Below are 18,799 nucleotides of genomic sequence, written 5' to 3' on the forward strand. Positions count from 1 at the left end.
GGGCAGGCTCCTTTAATGGCAGTCATCATGGTAACAAGAAGCCAGTCCCTGCTGCTCTAGGAACCAAAGCAAAATTAAGGGGTGGGGGCGGGGAGAGGAAAGGAGGGGAGGGCAAAGCAGGCCTGGCAGGAGCCAGGATGAGAGCTGGCTGGATCTCAACTGGAAGAAATCATGCTGAGGCCACCCTGTCTCCAGCTTTCCCTGGGTGACACTGGGGAGACAGACTAGATTAGATACCTGCTCAGAAGCAGCTCAGGCTAATGCGGTGGCTGTTTGCCCATGGCTCATCCTGATAAGTGAGTAATTTTCTTCCTCATTATGGATAAACCGAAACCCAGACCCTCGTGAAGGGAAAGACAGATGCTTGCCTGAGACTGCGCAATTTACAAGCAATCAATTTTAGCTCCACCCTCTCCTTCCGCATAGCTCATGTCGTCCCCACTCCTTTCCACGTGCTTTTAGGATAGGACCACATGCTCTGCCCCTCTGCCTTTGCCACCATTCTCCTTTTCTCTGTACTCCAGCCACTTCCGAGCCCTCTCTCTACTCAAGTTCATCGTGCTCCCTCCAGCCACAAAGTACGTGTAGACGCAGCTCCCTCAGCCAGGAACGGTGTTTTTCTCTTTCCACCTCCTCCCTTTACCTAAAAGGGTTTATAGGTGCTTCACATATCTTCTCAAACATCACTACCTCCAGGAAGCCTTCCTGGGCCACCTGCATGAGGTTACTTCACCCTGTTACACATTCTTGTGGGGCCAAGTGCCTCTCCTTCACACTGTGGTGCAAAGCCTGTAATGATCCTTTTAATCACACTCAGAAGGTCTATCAGGGTGTGTCTGCCATACTGGGATGTCAGCCTCAAGAGGGCAGGACTATTTTGTTCATTGCTGTGTCCGCAGAGCCCAGCCAGGTTTCTGCCACAGAGACACCCCTCAGTAAATACACGCACCAGAATTTGAACCACCAGAATTTCGAACCTCACCCAGAGCTCCTTCTTCACCTGTTTCACGGTGCTAGGTCATACTGGCTCCCCAAATCAGCACTGGACAGAGCTTCCAGCTCCACAGCCTCTGCTGACCTTTGTGGCTTCAGTGGCTTATCCTAAGCTTGCACACCTTGTCTAAAGAAACTGATTGTTGGGGCGCCTGGGTGCCTCAGTCAGTTGAGCGTCTGGCTTCGGCTCAGGTCATGATCTCACAGTTTGTGGGTTTGAACCCCGCTTCGGGCTCTGTGCTGACAGCTTAGAGCCTGGAGCCTGCTTCGAATTCTGGGTCTCCTCTCTCTCTGCTCCTCCCCCGCTCATGCTCTGTCTCTCTCCTTCAAAACTAAATAAAAATATTTAAAAATTTTAATAGAAAAAATAAAAAAGCAACGGACTGTTAAGCCAACAGTTCCAGAAATAAGGGTGGGAGGTGTCTCTGGGCAAGGCTGTGACAGGCACGGATGTGGCTCCTCTGAACCCAGAAAATGGGGAGAAGGAAGAGTTGACTTGACTCCTGGATTTCTAGGCAAAGAGCTTCCCTACGCCACTCCACTGGAGCCTGGCTCTCTGATACTGGGGGGAGATGCTCCCCAAGAGGTGGACAGAGAAAGGGAAGGCGAGAGGAAGTCGGCTTTGGTGGGACATGGGCTTGTGGCCATGCCCTCAGGGGGCACCCGGGCTGAACAAAGGGCTCACAAACAGAAGATCTGAACTTGTCCTTTACTGGTTCTCTGCCCTTGGGACATCATTTATTCTCTCTGGGCCAGTTTTCACATCTGTGTGCGATGGAAATCATGGCACCACACATGCTGACATTGCAGTGCTGCGTAGACGTGGATGGACACGTTTGGGCTATGACAGGTAAAAGCCTGGCTCTGATGTCAGACCTGGGGGTGAAGTCCCTCGCTCCGCACCCTGTCAGCTGTGTGCTCTTGAGCAACTCACACCTCCCTTCCAAGCTCAGTTTCTGTGTCTCTAAAGTGGGGACAATCGCACTCACCTCAGAAAGTTACCTGTACACACAGGATACGCCACAGAGTAGCCCCCAGTAAATGGAAGTTCTGATTCCTGAAACGATGTGCCCCAAGAAATACAGAATTCAGAATCAGGCACCAACTCACTACTGTAAGCCGTGCCTTCTGACTGCAGATCCGGAGTCAATGGGCGCTAGAGGCCTTTTGCCCAAATTTGCAAGGTTCTGTCCCTGCCCCCCTGAGGCACCAAGGGGGATGCCACACAGGTCCCTCTGATCAGGTGATGGCCTTGGCCTCATGTCAGGCAGAAAGCTCATTCCATGCCCCAAACTCGGCTGCCCCCAGGAGACAGGATGCAGGCCCACACCTCTGGTCACCAGGGGCAAATTATACCCACCCCACCCCCCACACCCTGCGGCCAATAATGCAAACTAGACTGACATGGGTGGGACCTCCAAGGACACTCCTTCTCCACATGTGGAAACTGAGTCCTTGAGAGCAGAAAGGACTTGTCCAGGGCTACGAGGGAGCTGCTGGCAGAGCTGGGACCAGGGTCCCAGCTGGAGCTCTGCCCAGAGGCAGATGCCTTGTTCACACATTCTTCTGCCTGTGGCCCCCACTCCCAGTTGAACAGCCAACCATTTCCTTGAAAACACAGCCATTCCAGTTGCAACATCTGGAGAGCACATATTACAATTAGGTTTGGTTAAACAATGAAAAAAGAGTCTGCAGGTTTTTAACCTGAAGGCTTTTGGGGGAGGTGCTAGAGACACCTTCCCCTAACATAGTCATCAGAATATTGTAGGTATGTATGTTTTGTTGGAAGGTGGTCTATCTACACAGAGCTTTCTTCAGGTCCCCAGAGGGCCTCTAAGAGGGCTAAACTGAAAACATCTGGGCCTTTCTGAGGAATTCCACACATCCCACCTTATTCCAAAATGCTAGAATGAGGCGTACCTGGGTGGCTCAGTCGGTTAAGCTTCCGACTTGGCTCAGGTCATGATCTCGTGGTCTGTGAGTTCCAGCCTTGTGTTGGACTCTGTGCTGACATCTCAGAGCCTGGAGCCTGCTTCAGATTCTGTGTCTCCCTCTCTCTCTCCCCCTCTCCTGTTCACACTCTGTCTCTATCTCTCAAAAATAAATAAATGTAAAAAAAAATTTATTTTAATAAAAAAAGGAATAAAGAATTGACGAATAATTTTTGTTTGATTTTTCAGAGTTCACAATTTATCAAAAATTCAGAGAATCAAAATGCAGTTTTCATTGATACTTGTAGCTTGTTTTCTGGAAAGCCAGTGAAATACAGCTCCTTGGTTTATATGAAATTTACTCTGTGACAAACTAAGTCTTAATAATGAGACCAGAGGCCAGAATTCAGCCGTTACCTTGGGATGATATGAGAAGACTAAAGGGCCAACAGTTTTTTTTTGCTTTAGATTAGTTAAGTGATGATAACCATGAGCATTTATAATATTATTTTTAAATTGGCCCTGTGAGGTTTTAAGATACAGAACTGAATGTACTGCCAGATATTTTTGCAGGAGTCACAGACGTAAATGAGAATTCTGCACACACATCCCCCTCCCCAACACCCAAATGGAACATATTTTGAGTTAAACCCTTTGGAATGGACTATTTTTAGAAAAATGGCAGGGGGTTAAGAAATGTTTTTTCACAACTTTTTTCATTACATACCATAACAGCTATTTACATTTTAATTCCATTTTGACATGTTCTGCAATGTGATTGACTCTACTGATAGTGAAATACCCAGTCGAACTACCATACCATCTTTTTCAAACAAACGACAAAGTTTTGCCTGCTCTGAAATTTGAGTTAACACAAGGTACCCAAGCATAGGCTAGGCTTGGCAAAACTCAAAATACAAACGGCATTGCTCAACACTGCACTCTTTCACTGTTTGTGCATGAAGTAATAAGACCATGCAAGTGACAGCCTGGTCCATTAATATTTTTAGTGTAACCTTAAAAGATAAAAGCAATATAGTGACACTATAGAAAGTTTCAAATTTTGCACAAATAGAAAAATTGTTCTAATTCCACCATATGTATAATCATTTTGTATGTTATCTTCTGTTTATTTATTTATTTTAATTTATTTACTTATTTTGAGAGAGACAAAGACAGCGTGAGTGCGAGATGGGCAGAGAGAGAGGGAGACTGTGAATCCCAAGCAGGCTCTGCACTGTCAGCTCAATGCCCAATATAGGGCTCCAACTCACGAAACTGCAAGATCATAACCTGAGCCAAAACCAGGAGTCCGATGCTTAATCAGCTGAGTCACCCAGGCACCCTTCTTTTAGTCTCTTTTGAAAATTATTTATTTATTTAAGTAAGCTCTGTACCCAGTGTGGGGCTCAAGTTCATGACCAAGCTGAGCCAAACAGCCACCCCTCTTTTAGGCTTTTTTATACTACTTATTTTAAGTTCAGGTCATGAAACATTTTGTCCCTAGCCCAAACAATGTCAGCAAACTATAATTGTCTTCATTCATTCTATGCAATATTTCAATTTGACTATGTACTGGGTGGGGAGAAGATAATTTGATTGAAATTTACGATATGCCAAGTGCTTGTGTTTTTCTTTGTTGAGGAACTAATGAAAGAAAGCACATAAACTGTGTAGCACCTGCTGGTGACACTCAGCACTGCACTAATGGAAAAGGCTAGCAAGATGGAGATGTGCGTGTGAGTGTACCCCTTGCTCAGTAGTCTGCTGAAAGGGCAAGAGGCTGAAGTCTCGTCTCAGGCTAAGGTAGAACTCAAAACCAGGTCCATTTGACTTTGAGCCTTTTTTTTTTAATTTTTTTTTAACGTTTATTTTTGAGACAGAGAGAGACAGAGCATGAACAGGGGAGGGTCAGAGAGAGGGAGACACAGAATCCGAAGCAGGCTCCAGGCTCCGAACTGTCAGCACAGAGCCTGACACCGGGCTGGAGCTCATGGACCATGAGATCATGACTTGAGCTGAAGTTGGACACCCAACCGAGCCACCCAGGCGCCCCAACTTTGAGCCTTTAAAGCAAATAAGGGCACAGAGTAATTTGAGTTTATAAATATAGCAGCTAAGTTGTTTCACATTCTGTAGCTCACTAGAACAGTGATCATATAGAACCACTGGCTAGAGCATAAGAATGGTTATTCTTGTTCACTAGAATGGAAACCTGCACTGGTACAGGTAATAGAAAAAACAAAAGTTGGGGGATTCTGGGAAGATGGCGGCGTAGGAGGACGCTGGGCTCACCGCGCGTCCAGCTGATCACTTAGATTCCACCTACACCTGCCTAAATAACCCAGAAAACCGCCAGAGGATTAGCAGAACAGAGTCACCGGACCCAAGTGCAGACGAGAGGCCCACGGAAGAGGGTAGGAAGGGCGGCGAGGCGGTGCGCGCTCCACGGACTGGCGGGAGGGAGCCGGGGCGGAGGGGCGGCTCGCCAGCCAAGCAGAGCCCCCGAGTCCGGCTTGCAAAAGCGGAGGGGCCTGACGGACTGTGTTCCGACAGCAAGCGCGACTTAGCGTCTGGGAGGTCATAAGTTAACAGCTCTGCTCAGAAAGCGGGAAGGCTGGAGGACAAAGGGAGGGTGAGCTGCGGAGCCCCCGGATGACAGAGCTCAGTTTGGCGGGGAACAAAGGCGCTCGCCAGCGCCATCTCCCCCGCCCATCCCCCAGCCAAAATCCCAAAGGGAACCAGTTCCGGCCAGGGAAATTGCTCGCTCCGCGTAAACACCCAACTCTGTGCTTCTGCGGAGCCAAACCTCCGGCAGTGGATCTGACTCCCTCCGGCTGCCACAGGGCCCCTCCTGAAGTGGATCACCTAAGGAGAAGCGAGCTAAGCCTGCACCCCCCCCCCTGCCGCCGTGCACCTTGCCTTCCCACCCCAGCTAATACGCCAGATCCCCAGCATCACAAGCCTGGCAGTGTGCAAGTAGCCCAGACGGGCCACGCCACCCCACAGTGAATCCCTCCCCTAGGAGGGGGGAAGAAAAGGCACACACCAGTCTGACTGTGGCCCCAGCGGTGGGCTGGGGGCAGACATCAGGTCGGACTGCGGCCCCGCCCACCAACTCCAGTTATACACCACAGCACAGGGGAAATGCCCTGCAGGCCCTCACCACACCAGGGACTATCCAAAATGACCAAGCGGAAGAATTCCCCTCAGAAGAATCTCTAGGAAATAACAACAGCTAATGAACTGATCAAAAAGGATTTAAATAATATAACAGAAAGTGAATTTAGAATAATAGTCATAAAATTAATCGCTGGGCTGGAAAACAGCATACAGGACAGCAGAGAATCTCTTGCTACAGAGATCAAGGGACTAAGGAACAGTCATGAGGAGCTGAAAAACGCTTTAAAGGAAATGCAAAACAAAATGCAAACCACCACGGCTCGGATGGAAGAGGCAGAGGAGAGAATAGGTGAACTAGAAGATAAAGTTATGGAAAAAGAGGAAGCTGAGAAAAAGAGAGATAAAAAAATCCAGGAGTATGAGGGGAAAATTAGAGAACTAAGTGATACACTAAAAAGAAATAATATACGCATAATTGGTATCCCAGAGGAGGAAGAGAGAGGGAAAGGTGCTGAAGGGGTACTTGAAGAAATAATAGCTGAGAACTTCCCTGAACTGGGGAAGGAAAAAGGCATTGAAATCCAAGAGGCACAGAGAACTCCCTTCAGACGTAACTTGAATCGATCTTCTGCACGACATATCATAGTGAAACTGGCAAAATACAAGGATAAAGAGAAAATTCTGAAAGCAGCAAGGGGTAAACGTGCCCTCACATATAAAGGGAGACCTATAAGACTCGTGACTGATCTCTCTTTTGAAACTTGGCAGGCCAGAAAGAATTGGCACGAGATTTTCAGTGTGCTAGACAGAAAAAATATGCAGCCGAGAATCCTTTATCCAGCAAGTCTGTCATTTAGAATAGAAGGAGAGATAAAGGTCTTCCCAAACAAACAAAAACTGAAGGAATTTGTCACCACTAAACCAGCCCTATAAGAGATCCTAAGGGGGACCCTGTGAGACAAAGTACCAGAGACATCACTACAAGCATAAACCATACAGACATCACAATGACTCTAAACCCGTATCTTTCTATAATAACACTGAATGTAAATGGATTAAATGTGCCAACCAAAAGACATAGGGTATCAGAATGGATAAAAAAACAAGACCCATCTATTTGCTGTCTACAAGAGACTCATTTTAGACCTGAGGACACCTTTAGATTGAGAGTGAGGGGATGGAGAACTATTTATCATGCTACTGGAAGCCAGAAGAAAGCTGGAGTAGCCATACTTATATCAGACAAACTAGACTTTAAATTAAAGGCTGTAACAAGAGATGAAGAAGGACATTATATAATAGTTACAGGGTCTATCCATCAGGAAGAGCTAACAATTATAAATGTCTATGCGCCGAATACCGGAGCCCCCAAATATAGAAAACAATTACTCATAAACATAAGCAACCTTATTGATAAGAATGTGGTAATTGCAGGGGACTTTAACACCCCACTTACAGAAATGGATAGATCATCTAGACACACGGTCAATAAAGAAACAAGGGCCCTGAATGAGACACTGGATCAGATGGACTTGACAGATATATTTAGAACTCTGCATCCCAAAGCAACAGAATATACTTTCTTCTCGAGTGCACGTGGAACATTCTCCAAGATAGATCATATACTGGGTCACAAAACAGCCCTTCATAAGTTTACAAGAATTGAAATTATACCATGCATACTTTCAGACCACAATGCTATGAAGCTTGAAATCAACCACAGGAAAAAGTCTGGAAAACCTCCAAAAGCATGGAGGTTAAAGAACACCCTACTAACGAATGAGTGGGTCAACCAGGCAATTAGAGAAGAAATCAAAAAATATATGGAAACAAACGAAAATGAAAATACAACAATCCAAATGCTTTGGGACGCAGCGAAGGCAGTCCTGAGAGGAAAATACATTGCAATCCAGGCCTATCTCAAGAAACAAGAAAAATCCCAAATACAAAATCTAACAGCACACCTAAAGGAAATAGAAGCAGAACAGCAAAGGCAGCCTAAACCCAGCAGAAGAAGAGAAATAATAAAGATCAGAGCAGAAATAAACAATATAGAATCTAAAAAAACTCTAGAGCAGATCAACGAAACCAAGAGTTGGTTTTTTGAAAAAATAAACAAAATTGACAAACCTCTAGCCAGGCTTCTCAAAAAGAAAAGGGAGATGACCCAAAGAGATAAAATCATGAATGAAAATGGAATGATTACAACCAATCCCTCAGAGATACAAACACTTATCAGGGAATACTATGAAAAATTATATGCCAACAAATTGGACAACCTGGAAGAAATGGACAAATTCCTGAACACCCACACTCTTCCAAAACTCAATCAGGAGGAAATAGAAAGCTTGAACAGACCCATAACCAGCGAAGAAATTGAATCGGTTATCAAAAATCTCCCAACAAATAAGAGTCCAGGACCAGATGGCTTCCCAGGGGAGTTCTACCAGACGTTTAAAGCAGAGATAATACCTATCCTTCTCAAGCTATTCCAAGAAATAGGGAAGGAAAACTTCCAGACTCATTCTATGAAGCCAGTATTACTTTGATTCCTAAACCAGACAGAGACCCAGTAAAAAAAGAGAACTACAGGCCAATATCCCTGATGAATATGGATGCCAAAATTCTCAATAAGATACTAGCAAATCGAATTCAACAGCATATAAAAAGCATTATTCACCATGATCAAGTGGGATTCATTCCTGGGATGCAGGGTTGGTTCAACATTCGCAAATCAATCAACGTGATACATCACATTAACAAAAAAAAAGAGAAGAACCATATGATCCTGTCAATCGATGCAGAAAAGGCCTTTGACAAAATCCAGCACCCTTTCTTAATAAAAACCCTTGAGAAAGTCGGGATAGAAGGAACATACTTAAAGATCATAAAAGCCATTTATGAAAAGCCCACAGCTAACATCATCCTCAACGGGGAAAAACTGAGAGCTTTTTCCCTGAGATCAGGAACACGACAGGGATGCCCACTCTCACCGTTGTTGTTTAACATAGTGCTGGAAGTTCTAGCATCAGCAATCAGACAACAAAAGGAAATCAAAGGCATCAAAATTGGCAAAGATGAAGTCAAGCTTTCGCTTTTTGCAGATGACATGATATTCTACATGGAAAATCCGATAGACTCCACCAAAAGTCTGCTAGAACGATACATGAATTCAGCAAAGTTGCAGGATACAAAATCAATGTACAGAAATCGGTTGCATTCTTATACACTAACAATGAAGCAACAGAAAGACAAATAAAGAAACTGATCCCATTCACACTTGCACCAAGAAGCATAAAATACCTAGGAATAAATCTAACCAAAGATGTAAAGGATCTGTATGCTGAAAACTATAGAAAGCTTATGAAGGTAATTGAAGAAGATTTAAAGAAATGGAAAGACATTCCCTGCTCATGGATTGGAAAAATAAATATTGTCAAAATGTCAATACTACCCAAAGCTATCTACACATTCAATGCAATCCCAATCAAAATTGCACCAGAATTCTTCTCGAAATTAGAACAAGCAATCCTAAAATTCATATGGAACCACAAAAGGCCCCGAATAGCCAAAGGAATTTTGAAGAAGAAGACCAAAGCAGGAGGCATCACAATCCCAGACTTTAGCCTCTACTACAAAGCTGTCATCATCAAGACAGCATGGTATTGGCACAAAAACAGACACACAGACCAATGGAATAGAATAGAAACCCCAGAACTAGACCCACAAACGTATGGCCAACTCATCTTTGACAAAGCAGGAAAGAACATCCAATGGAAAAAAGACAGCCTCTTTAACAAATGGTGCTGGGAGAACTGGACAGCAACATGCAGAAGGTTGAAACTAGACCACTTTCTCACACCATTTACAAAAATAAACTCAAAATGGATAAAGGACCTAAATGTGAGACAGGAAACCATCAAAACCTTAGAGGAGAAAGCAGGAAAAGACCTCTCTGACCTCAGCCGTAGCAATCTCTTACTCGACACATCCCCAAAGGCAAGGGAATTAAAAGCAAAAGTGAATTACTGGGACCTTATGAAGATCAAAAGCTTCTGCACAGCAAAGGAAACAACCAACAAAACTAAAAGGCAACCAACGGAATGGGAAAAGATATTTGCAAATGACATATCGGACAAAGGGCTAGTATCCAAAATCTATAAAGAGCTCACCAAACTCCACACCCGAAAAACAAATAACCCAGTGAAGAAATGGGCAGAAAACATGAATAGACACTTCTCCAAAGAAGACATCCAGATGGCCAACAGGCACATGAAAAGATGTTCAGCGTCGCTCCTTATCAGGGAAATACAAATCAAAACCACCCTCAGGTATCACCTCACGCCAGTCAGAGTGGCCAAAATGAACAAATCAGGAGACTATAGATGCTGGAGAGGATGTGGAGAAACGGGAACCCTCTTGCACTGTTGGTGGGAATGCAAATTGGTACAGCCGCTCTGGAAAGCAGTGTGGAGGTTCCTCAGAAAATTAAAAATAGACCTACCCTATGACCCAGCAATAGCACTGCTAGGAATTTATCCAAGGGATACAGGAGTACTGATGCATAGGGGCACTTGTACCCCAATGTTCATAGCAGCACTCTCAACAATAGCCAAATTATGGAAAGAGCCTAAATGTCCATCAACTGATGAATGGATAAAGAAATTGTGGTTTATATACACAATGGAATACTACGTGGCAATGAGAAAAAATGAAATATGGCCTTTTGTAGCAACGTGGATGGAACTGGAGAGTGTGATGCTAAGTGAAATAAGCCATACAGAGAAAGACAGATACCGTATGGTTTCACTCTTATGTGGATCCTGAGAAACTTAACAGGAACCCATGGGGGAGGGGAAGGAAAAAAAAAAAAAAAGGACGTTAGAGTGGGAGAGAGCCAAAGCATAAGAGACTGTTAAAAACTGAGAACAAACTGAGGGTTGATGGGGGGTGGGAGGGAGGGGCGGGTGGGTGATGGGTATTGAGGAGGGCACCTTTTGGGATGAGCACTGGGTGTTGTATGGAAACCAATTTGTCAATAAATTTCATATATAAAAAAAAAAGAAAAAAAAAAAGAAAAAACAAAAGTTATGACTTTTTATTTGAAATACAAGTAATTTACTGTCAGCTCCACTTGTAAAGAACCCGGATGTTGAAACAGGTGTCTGAAACAGTCAGTCTGTAGTCACAGTCAGTCTGTGTTTGGAAAAATTAATATGAATAACACTGTCTTATGATGTCTAAAATATTTTTATTTATTTTTATTTTTTTAAGCTCCATGTCCAACACGGGACTTGAACTCATGACTCTGATTACCAGAGTCACATGCTCTACTGAGTCAGCCATGCTCCCCTAAAACATTTTTTTTTTGAGAGAGAGAGAGAGTGGGGGAGGGGCAGAGAGAGAAAGAGGGAGAGAGAATCCCAGGCAGGCTCTGCACTGCCAGTACAGAGCCCAACACAGGGCTCTAACCACAAACCATGAGATCATGACCCGAGTTGAAATCAAGAGTCAGACACTTAACCAACTGACCCACCCAGGTGCCCCTCCCCCAAAACATATTTTTGAACCAAAGTCATCTTTTCAATCAGAATGTTGCTCAGACCGCTTGATGAAGAAAAAAAGTAAACGTTACTGAACATTTCAGTGTCACACCTCTTGCTTTTCGTAGCTGTGTGAGTAGCAGTTAAAGGACTCAGATGGTTTTTCGTTGGGAAAGGAATGATACCAGAACCAATAGGGCCAAGTGTTACTACTTGCTGTTGTTAAGCCTTCATGCCATGCTACCTCTTGTGCATGAGATGATGTAGAAAGTTTGTTTTTTTTTTTCTTTGTAAGGTTAGACATGGAAGTGATAATTTAAAAAACAAAACAGGTATAAAGATGTGGAAAAGTAGATTTCAAATGTGAAGTAAAGAGGAAAAGTAAAAAAAGGAAAACGATGGAAGGAAATCACTTCTTGTCAGATATCACTGCATGGAACTATTACTCATATATTTTAAGAGTAAAGTGTTACCACTTGGGTCAAAACTGGAAGAGATGAGTCCACGTGTCCACATTCTACCTCAGACATGGGGACACATTGCCTAGACCTTCCTGAGCCGTAAATGAAAGCAGCTCACGTAATACCATGGAGGGACATGACTGGGAAGGTTCCATCATGTCCTTTGTGAATAAGCATCTTGGGTTCTAAGTCCCTATAAATATTATAGATGCTTAAACCTGCTTTATTACCAAATCAAAGTTGTGGTAGAAAGATACTACTTGGACAGATGCTCACTTTGAATCTCACTATTTCTTGTGTCTTGTTGCTAGATGTGTGTATGATGGAAACAATAGTAACTTTAATTATTGCTTGACGCAGAGCCCACAGGCATGTTTTGGTAGTGAAAGCTATAGAGGTGTTCAGTAAAGTTTTAACGCTGTGTTATTTTTGGTGTTTTTGTCTTTTTTATAATTTTTATTTTTATTTTTTGAAAGAATGTGATCAATTTTATTGTTGAGAGACTTAAATCAATAAATTTGAAAACTGTCACTAACATATTAAATATTTATTTTATTTTTTATTTTTTTTACCATTTCATTTTATTTTTTTAATTTACACCCAGGTTAGTTAGCATGTAGTGCAACAATGATTTCAGGAGTATATTTCTTAATGCCCCTACCCATTGAGCCCATTCCCCCCCTCCCAGAACCCCTCCAGTAACCCTCTGTTTATTCTCCATATTTAAGACTCTCTTATGTTTTGTCCCCGGCCTGCTTTTATATTATTTTTGCTTCCCTTCCCTTATGTTCATCTGTTTTGTCTCTTAAAGCCCTCATATGAGTGAAGTCATATGATTTTTGTCTTTCTCTAACTGATTTCACTTAGCCTAATATCCTCTAGTTCCATCCACATAGTTGCAGATGGCAAGATTTCATTCTTTTTGATTGCCGAGTAATGCTCCATTGTATATATAGACCACATCTTCTTTATCCATTCATCCATCGATGGACATTTGGGCTCTTTCCATACTTTAGCTATTGTTCATAATGCTGCTATAAAAATTGGGGTGCATGTGCCCCTTCAAAACAGCATACCTGTATCCCTTGTATCAATATCTAGTAGTGCAATTGCTGGGTCATAGGGTAGTTCTATTTTTAATTTTTGAGGAACCTCCATACTGTTTTCCAGAGTGGCTGCACCAGTTTGCATTTCCCACTAGGAGTGCAAAAGAGTTCCTCTTTCTCTGCATGTTCCTCGCCAACATCTGTTGTTGCCTGAGTTATTAATGTTAGCTATTCTGACGGGTGTGAGGTGGTATTTCAGTGTGGTTTTGATTTGTATTTCCCTGATGATGAGTGATGTTGAGCATTTTTTTCATGTGTCGGTTGACCACCTGGATGTCTTCTTTGGAGAAGTGTCTATTCATGTCTTTTGCTCATTTCTTCACTGGATTGTTTTTTGGGTGTTGAGTTTGATAAGTTCTTTATAGATTTTGGATACTAACCCTTTATCTGATATGTCATTTGCAAATATCTTCTCCCATTCCGTTGGTTACCTTTTAGTTTTGCTGATTGTTTCCTTTGCTGTGCAGAAGCTTTTTATGTTGATGAGGTCCCAGTAGTTCATTTTTGCTTTTGTTTCCCTTGCTTCCAGAGACGTGTTGAGTAAAAAGTTGCTGCGGCCAAGGTCAAAGAGGTGTTTGCCTACTTTCTCCTCGGGGATTTTGATGGCTTCCTGTGTTACATTTAGGTCTTTCATCCGTTTTGAGTTTATTTTTGTGTATGGTGTAAGAAAGTGGTCCAGGTGCATTTTTCTGCAGGTCGCTGTCCAGTTTTCCCAGCACCACGTGCTGAAGAGACTGTCTTTATTCCATTGGATATTCTTTCCTGCTTTGTCAAAGATTAGTTGCCCATAGGTTTGTGAGTCCATTTCTGGGTTCTCTATTGTGTTCCATTGATCTCAGTGTCTATTTTTGTGCCAGTGCCATACTGTCTTGATGATTACAGCTTTGTAATACAACTTGAAGTCCATTTTTGTCGTTTTTAAATTAGAATTTTTATTGAGATAGTTGTAGAGTCACATATAGTTGTAAGAAATAATACAGAGAGACCCCATGCTTCCTTTACCTCATTTCCCCTGTAGTTAACATTTTGTGAAACTATAGTACGATGTCACAACCAGTATATTACATTGATATAATGTACTTGTCTTGTATGTGTGTTTGTATGTTTAGCTTTATGCAGTTTTATTACATGTATAAGTGCATGTATGGGCCACCACAATTGAGACACTAAACGTCTTCAATACTACAATGCTCTCTCCTGTTGCCTGTTTATAACCACATCCACTTCCCTCTTGTCCCACCTTCCTCCCGGTGTACTTCCTTGTACCCTACCCTTCTGGCCACCACTAAGCTTGTTCTCCATTTCTCTAATTTTCTCCTTTCAAGAATATTGTATAAGTGCTATATAAATATACAGTACATAACCTTTTGGTACTGGCTTTTTTTCACCCAGCATAATTCCCTAGAGATTCATCCAAGTTGCTGCAAGTATCAATGATTTGTTTTTGTTTTTGTCTTTTGCTGAGTAGTGCTCCATGGTATAGACCTACTACAGTCTGATTTAACATTCCACTGTTGGAAGACAGCTGGACTGATTAAAGTGACTATGAACATTCCTGTACAGGTTTCTGTGTGAACCTGAGTTTTCGTTTCTTTGGGATAAAGGCCCAAAAGTGCAGTTGCTGACTCATGGGGTAGTTACACGTTTAGTTTAGTAAGAAACTGCCAAAATGTTTCCAGAGTGGGAGGACCAGTTTACATTCCCAGCAGCAAAGTATGAGTGACCCAGTTGCTCTGCATCCTGACCAGTATTTGGTGTTTTGGTGTTTTGTTTTGTTTTTTTCAGTATTTTTTTATTTAACCATTCTGATTCATGTCTGTGTGTTGAATTTTAAACTAAAAGTTTTGGAATTTTTGGTATTTTTTTACTTTTCCCCACTTGGGGCATATCATATGAGCTACTTTAGAATAAAATCTGAGTTTATCTTTCTGTAGATCTCCCAAGACTACAAACTTCATCAGTATAAGAAATTTGTTTCATTGAGGTTTGCATCCCTAGCCTAGGAAGCAGGGCCTGGTGCATGGCAGACACTCACTAAATGTGGTTGAAAAGAGAGGGGAAGGAGACAGAGAGTGTGCTTTTAACTAACTGCATTCATCATTACTATCGCTTAATATGTATGAGACATATTCAGGGTACATGGCACAATAGTACGATTTGAAAAAAGCATAGTGAACTTAAGTTAAAAATAATCTCAAGTCTGGTCTAGATTCTCATCTAGATCCCAGATGCAGCTCTTAAAAGCAAAGAGAAAAGAATTTTTTTTTCAAATAGAAAAGTGAGACAGAAGACTTCATATTCTGACCCACTGTGTCCCTAAGGGGAAAACCTGCACTCTTTATATACCCTGAAATCAGCAAAAATATTCATTAAAGACACTATTTCTCCTTGAGCATCATTACCTAGCCTGAGCCAGAGGATAGCCTGACTGCTGGGCCCCGGCTTGACCAGCCCAAAGGAACTGCGCTCACCTGGCCCAGGACCTGTGAGGGTACCACCTAGTCTATGCAACATTCACTGACTTACGTTTCACAAAACATTTGTCAACTAGATCACTGCTTCTGATTTCTGCTTGTAGTTCGTCAGTCCCACAGAAATAGAATAACGAAGTAGCAAACAGCTAGAGGAAAAGTTTTATCATCCATGAGGATAACTAAAGTTTCCTGTGAATCTCTTATATTTCTGGCTATAAAAGTTTGAACACCTTGACCCAGAAAGCATATACAGTATATCATCAGGTAACATGTTAGCTGAGAGTAGGACCATGAGGTTTGTTCTATTCCCAGGTAAAAGAACTGTGGAAGAACTATAAGCAAGCATCAATTAAAAAACAGATTACCTTTAAGAAGAAATCGTTTGGGCCAAGCTGCCTTGACCTCTGGGAGGGAATAGGAAGCTAACATGCTCACCTACTTCCCAGTGGGTAAAAATCAGACAGACATAGTTGGCGGCGGTCTGTGCTGCCTTGGGCAAGAAAACCCACCCACAAAGGGAATGATTTCCCTCTGTGTAGAGAAATTTAGCCAGAAATGCTTTCTAAGGAATTGATGAATGCTGTACTAAGAAATAAGATTGGGGTGGCTCAGTCGATTAAGCATCCAACTCTTTTTTTTTTTAATTTATTTGAGAGAGAGCACAAGCAGGGGAGGGGCAGAGAGAGAGAGAGAGGATCACAAGAAGCCTCCATGCAGTCAGCGCAAAGCTTGCTTGGGAATTCTCTTTCTCTGGCTCTCTCACAAAATAAATAAATAAACATTTTTAAAAAAGAAATAAGGGGCGCCTGGGTGGCTCAGTCAGTTGAGCATCCAACTTGGGCCCAGGTCACGGTCTTGCAGTCCATGAGTTCGAGCTCCGTGTCAGGCTCTGTGCTGACAGCTCAGAGCTTGGAGCCTGCTTCAGATTCTGTGTCTCCCTCTCTCTCTCTCTCTCTCTGCCCCTCCCCCGCTCATGCCCTGTCTTTCTCTCTCTCAAAAATACATAAAGATTAAAAAAAATAAAAAATAAAATAAAAATAAAGTAAAATAAAAAAATAAGATTGAATCTGAAATTGTAGCAGTTTGGAAACATATTAGTGACAAAATAGTAAAATAGTCATGCCACTCAAGAAAAATATTATCCCATTATGCTGTACACTTTTAACTAATACAGTGTTGAATATCAATTATATCTCAATAAAACTGGAATATGATAGAATTATCCCTTCCCTGTGTACTGATCACCAAATGTCTACCAGAAGCCTCAGCTTTAGGGCTAATGTCTGACACAGACCTGGACTAGTTTTTGAACATATGTCAATGTGCTTTTTTTAATCATCTGAAATCCTTGCTTTTTTCACATTTTTTTAGGTTTTTACCTATTGTTTTATTTATTATTCATTGTCCCAGGGTCCTGCCCAGAATAGTACATTACATGTAGTCATCAGTCATCAGTCTCCTGAGGCTCCCCTTGGCTGTGACAGTTTCTTAGACTTCTCTTGTTGTTTGATGACCTTGATAGTTGTGAGGAGCACTGGTCAAGTATTCTGTAGAATCCCCTTGATTGATATTTATCTGGTTTATTACTCATGATTACACTGGGGTTCTTGGAGGAAGATCACAGAGGTAAAGTGACGTTTTTATCACACCATGTCAATGGCATATACTGTCAACATTAATAATTGTTGATATTGGCCTTGATCACTTAGCTGAGGTATTCTTGTCAGGTTTCTCCACTGTAAAGTTACACTTTTGTGCCCTTTCCATCATGAAGTCTTTGGAAGGAAGTCACTATGTGTAGCCCACACCTAAGAAGGGAAGGTTTCTGATCCCCCTCCATGTAGTAGAATGATTGTTTGGAATTCTTCTCCCCCACTTTTTTAACTACTTTTGTCAGTGTGGACCTGTGATATTTATTTTGTACTTTGGGTGATGTTTCAATACTATTTGATTTATTTTGTTGCTCAAACTTCCATCTTTTGCCACTGAACCTCTTTTGGCCAACTCCCTTATCTCTTTGCCTTAGCCCTGTCCTTGTGAGTTCTCAGCTTTGTTATGAGTACTTTCTTACTTCCTGGCACCACAGGATGCTCAGGCTCATCTTGTACATTTCCTGTCTCAGCCCAAGAATCAACCATTTCTCCAAGGAGTTCAGGTTCCTTTTGTTGAAGAATGGCTTAAATACAAGTTCATTTTAAAGCATTATAGAATTGATGCTAGCTTCAGCAATCATGGCCAGATAGAAACTTTGGAAGTAGGAATGCTCTGTTCTGGAACGTTTGATATGTAGCTCTGACTACTGGGACGGATTGTCTATAGCCCAAGGAAAAGACCTTTCACTCAAAATTGTTCTATAGATAGAGCTTTTGAAAATTATTGTACTCATTTATTATTTCTTTCCTGTCGCTCAGATAGTTTTCGGTATCACCACAACCATAAATGGCACTTTTACCATTTACTGTCATCATGAAGCATTTCGGGAGGAGCTTGTGTAAGAACTTCTGTCTGTGAGCCTCGGTGACTGTGCCATTCCTGATCCCCAGGGGGCCTCTCTTCTCCTTCATCTCTGTTAGTCTTCTTTACATGCCAGCGTTATCACATGCTCTAAATCATTTCAGGAGGTCATCTGCACGAAAAGTCCCTATTTGAAAGAAGCTCCCCTGAATGGTTTACCATTTGTTTATGAGTTTCTGGTGCCTAGATGCTATAGTTTCTATGATCTGTGACTGTGATATTGGAAGAATGTGCATTCTCAAATACTTCTTAAAATATTGTTTGGTCAGATGGGAACTAGGTATTCTTAGCTACTGGCTATCAAATACTGAGAGCATTTTTAACATCAGAAATTGTTTTTATGAAAATGTGGGATCCTTAGCTGAGGAGCATTTTAGTTGTGGTTGCCCAATCAAAACTGTACTAAACAATAAATAGAAACATAGAATTATCTGAGTGTACTCTTCCTTTTTTGTGTGTGTCACTCATTTTGGCATTTTTTTCAGGATGGATTCCCATGTAGAAATTCTTTAATTCTTGACACACATTTTAAATAATGTTTTCTTGCAGATTTTTTCTTACAAGTCATCAAAATTATATAGTAAGAGGCCCACGTCCAAAAAATTAATTAGGCGTCTGCTTTCTCGGCTAGATAAGTGAAATTGTTCATTTCTG

General features: G+C 42.1%; 1 long non-coding RNA gene across 1 annotated transcript in view; it reads right to left on the minus strand.

Annotated features, from left to right (window-relative positions):
- Positions 1–18,799, minus strand: part of LOC124507381 (uncharacterized) — a 133,152-nt gene that overhangs the window by 48,403 nt on the left and 65,950 nt on the right. The gene's annotated exons all lie outside the window — the stretch shown is intronic.

This window comes from Lynx rufus, unplaced genomic scaffold (assembly GCF_022079265.1).
Source record: "Lynx rufus isolate CCGP_SWC_20201006 ecotype Redwood Valley unplaced genomic scaffold, mLynRuf1.p SCAF_12, whole genome shotgun sequence".
NCBI classification, from domain to species: Eukaryota; Metazoa; Chordata; class Mammalia; order Carnivora; family Felidae; genus Lynx; species Lynx rufus.